Below are 4763 nucleotides of genomic sequence, written 5' to 3' on the forward strand. Positions count from 1 at the left end.
TTTTATAAGTTATATATTTCCAAGCTAGCTTGGAACTGTTGCTTTTTAATTACTTTTACAAGTAACGTCTGCGTTGCTTATTTTCATACTCTATTTTTAATTAATGGAGTTTTGGGCCACTTATTTATACAGTTACTTATTTGAATACTAAAAAGTCACTGGATTTTTTTTTATTATTCTAGCTATTAATTTTCAGAAAAAATAGTTTGTTACTTTATGTTTTTTCCTGGTTATGTAATTTTAGAGTTACTTGTGGTCATAGTTATTGATTTTCAGTGATTTTAGGTTCTGGGTTATTTATTTGTATATTCATTTGTTATTTAGCTATTTGTTAATAAGTTATTTCATTTTCAGTGACTGCATTTGGAACATTCTGTTTTCTGAATTTTTTATTTTCAGAATTTTTGAGATGTTTTTGAGTTATTTTAAGGCTTGCTTATTATTGTCTTTCATTTCTTTTCAGTTATGCCTTTGCCTTTTAATTTTGTCTGTCCTGTGTTTTTACTCATTTCATTTTCAGATTTATTTATTTTAAGAATTTTTAGTGTTAAAATTATTTAGTCTACCACAGGATCCAATCAAGAGATGCTCACTATTCCAGTTATTTTAACAGAGAATTTAATATAAAAAAATTTTAACTGCCTATTGAAAAGTTTAAAAGGATGAAACAAGTCAAAATGAAATATGGAAATTTTAACTACCAAAAGCAGCCCAATGGTTGAGGGAACTGAGGGAAGATATTAGAATTCTCCTAACTCAGAAACTTGAGGTGGCCCACATGCTAGGGGTTAGCCCTCTTAAGGAGGTTGTGCTGTCCAGTGGATGGGTCCCCCAGGAGCTGGAAAGAACTGGATGCAGAGCTCTAAAGAATGGTTCCTGCTAACTGGTGCTGGTGTCTCTGAATTGTTGTGATGAGGTTGGTCATGGAAGTGTCACGAAAATAGCAAGTTGCAACTTATCAGAGCCCACTATTGCTCCCAGGGTAGAGATCAGTTGGTTGCAGACATTAATTGTAACCACCAGCCTCTCATTAGTCAGCCCTGTTGGCCAAGCCTGGCAGGAACAGCTGGCCCCAGACCACAAAGTGGAGAGCAGAAGGGCAGGCTGGGCCTGAGAATACATAGCTGATGACCAGCATATTGATCTCTGTCTGCAGTTGTTTAGCTTTCAAATTAGCTTTGAATTCAGTTTTGAAATTTTTAGGGGTGATTTATTTTTAATTTTTTCACTAGCTGTGGAATCTGAGTTTCCAGTCCCTCAATTTGTTTCTGGATTGAAATAGGAATACAAAGATCTGTGTGTAATCTCGGCCATGAAACTACAAAAATCACTGTAGAATCCAAGGGAAAAAAAAGTGTTTCCCTTTTTTCGTAAGGAAGCCTATTGACTGTATGACCCAAAAGAGCAGAGACTAAGGGACAGCCCACCGGTGTAGAGAGCTGCTCGGCACAACTGTCCAACCGATTGCTCTTCTTTGAAATTTGTCTTGTAGTCAAACTGTGTTGTAGAGCCACCCTCTCTTGCCACCATTTCTAACAACAAAGTATCTTTCTTGATAGAGTGTGCTTCAAAATGTGGACTACAATCATTATTTTCACAAAAAAATAAAGTTCTTTCCAAATCTACAGAGACCTTAGAACTTTGCCTGCATTATGTCCTAACCCACATTGTTCCAAGTTGACCATAAGAACATTTCTATTTGTATGTGTCTATTTGTATGTGTCTGTAAGTCATTCAATTCAACACCTACTTCTAGGCACCCCTCCTAAGGAAGGTGCTGGCCCCAGGAGGGACCAGGGGGCATGAAGATGAATGAGCAGCTTGAAGTTCAGTTGAGGGAGATGGTTGTGGATCAGATCATCATAACATGGTTTGACAAACACCATGGGGCTCAGTAGCCCGCCCTTGACTCCTCCTGGTGCAGCCAGGCAGGGGCGCCTTCCAGGTGGAGAAGGAAAAGGCATCCGTACATGGGCACAGAGGCAGAAGAGCCATCCTCAGCTGGGAGGATGGTTGATGGAGGCACTGACATTAGGGGCTGGCCCAGTGCTTGACAGGCTGTCATTTGCTCCTCATGGCAGGCTTCAGGGAGTAGGAAGCCACCCCCGGAGTCCATGTTCTTCTTAATCTTACTGTTCTAACCACAGCTTCACAAGACCCTCTGATCTGCTGTTTCTGGAATTCTGTTTCTGGAATAATTCACCTTATTCCTGACTTTATCCTTGTTCACCCATTCTTTTCCACATACCCTTGGAGGTGACTCTTTCCCTTTGCCACATTTGAGTTGGGCTTCATAAATATTGTAGAAAGGAGGAGGCTTGAGACCAGCCAGCTTTGAGGTGCAGGTGACGACAACTGCAGGGTAGACAGAGAGGAGAAGGGCAGAGGGGGCTGCTATGGGGTCTCAGAGTAGAGCTGCAGACCAAGGCAGTGGGGAGTGGGCTCTTAGCACAACCAATCTTTACCTTCAACTGCAGTCAACAACCTTTATTTCATAGGTTATGGATGCCTTTCCTCCCAAACGGGGAAACCTGCATTAGATCCAACCCAGGCCTGTGAATTCAAGAGATTGGCAAATTTAAAAGCACACAGGGCCTTTGGCTACATTAACTGCACTAGCCATGTCTATGAAGTAAAAAGCAAGTATAGCCCTGCCCATTTTTTCACTTTCTATAAAACATATTCATACATTCAGTCTTGAACATGTGTTTCTCAGCAGACTTTTCAACTTTGTTCTCTTCGATTATCTTATCAATCACACTTCATTTCTCAATAAAAATATGTAACAACTATGGTTAGACAGGAGAATCTTCTAGATTCTTACTAATAGCCTCAGGAAGCATCACTTGGATCCTTCAAAACACTTTTGACCAATGACTAGTCAACTGCTCACTACAGAAGCAAAGCCCAAAACTTTCTCAATTCATGTGTTTTCTGAATCTACAAAAACGGCCACATCCCAAATCTCACAACACCAATCATACCACTAAAATGGCAACCAGAGGTGCAATTTTAATATCAAACACCATTACTGATTTCACCAGGTCCTGACCCCAAGTGCTCTGGGACAGGTCAAAAACTCCATCCATTTTGATCACTTTGCCCAAGCCTCACACTGCTGATCTACTTACAGATATCCTCTGGGAGAAAGGTCCTCTGCTGGGCTCAGGGAATCAGACTCCCACTGAATTCATGGTGGACTGTGGGGTAGAACAGCATCAGTGGGATTGTTCTCCTAAGGCCACGCAAGACACATGGGATGCTCCCAGCAGACACTATATCTCTATATCTCCTCCTAGAGGGCACTTGCACACAGTTCACTCAGGAAATAATTGTGAATTTTTTAGACGTCTTAAAAATTGGAGGGGGAGGGCCATCCTGGTGGCGCAGGTGGTTGAACACAGCACTATGAAGCTTTCCGCAGCCTCTGCAGCGTGAATTCAATCCCTGCTGGCTGGGGAGATACTCACATGGTGCGCAGACCTCTCCTGTCTCACCTGCTGCTCCCCTCAGCAGTGTATTTCAGTCAGTCTGCTTGTTCTGTTCCTCACTCTGTCTCTGGTGAGTCCTCTCACCCTCCCACGCATCTGGCCTGTACCCAGGTACCCAGGTTCTTGTATAGATAGATAGATAGATAGATAGATAGATAGATAGATAGATAGATAGATAGATAGATAGATCTTTTTTAAAAATTGGAGGGGGAGAGATAAAGAGTGGCTCTTCTGTGAGTGAAATTCGTGTTATCTTTCCACTTGAGTAAATGAAAAGAATAAGAGTCACGAGATAAACATTCCCCAGCCCACTTTCACAAGTTGTTCAAACCATACACATCTTTATCTTGCTGCCTGTTGCCCACTAGAGGGACTCAGATTTCAACCTGTTGCTGAGGAGTGGGAAGCCTGGAGCCCCAGAGGTAGGTGCCCTGGCTGAAGCAGATGCACTAAAAACAACACTGTATCTGTAAAATCTAGTGGTAGTCTGAGTCCATGGTCAACAGCAAACATGTATATTATGAAACAATCAGAAAAGTTAGAGATCCTTTAAACAAGCATTTACCAAGGTATATTTTGCAGAATGGGCAGATGAATGTAAAATTTTAATGAGTTAATCCCACGACAACAAAAAATTATTTACCTAATACAATTACTTCAACAATTCATATTCTAGTCCTCCTTGGGTTGATCCAAATTAGAAGACAGGGCCTCCCCTGTGGCGCAGCGGTTGAGCACTGGGTTGCGAAGCTGCCCGCGGCCTCTGCAGCGCCTGTTCGATCCCCGGCTGCTCCCCGGCCACCGGAGGAGGGTCCCACATGGCGCGCAGACCTCTCCTGCCGCCCGCTGCTCCCCTCAGCAGTGTACTTCGGTCCTTCTGCCTGCTCTGCTCCCTGCTCTGACTCTGGTGAATTCTCTCACCCTCCCGTGCTTCTGACTGTACCCAGTGCATGTATAAATAAATAAATAAATCTTTTTTAAAAATATATATATATTAAAAAAACAAACAAACAAAAACAAATTAGAAGACAAAAGGATCTGAGAACTCTTTTTTTTTTTTTTTAATTATTTATTTATACAAGCACTGGGTACAGTCACACGCTCGGGAGGGTGAGAGAATTCACCAGAGCCAGAGAGGGAAACAGAACAGGTAGACTGACGAAATACACTGCTGAGGGGAGCAGTGGGTGCTGCAGGAGAGGTCTATGGGCCATGTGGGACACTCACCAGCCGGGGATCGAACCAGTGCTGTGGAGGCTGAGGGCAGCTTGG

This window comes from Talpa europaea, assembly GCF_964194135.1.
Source record: "Talpa europaea genome assembly, chromosome: 4".
Lineage (NCBI taxonomy): Eukaryota > Metazoa > Chordata > Mammalia > Eulipotyphla > Talpidae > Talpa > Talpa europaea.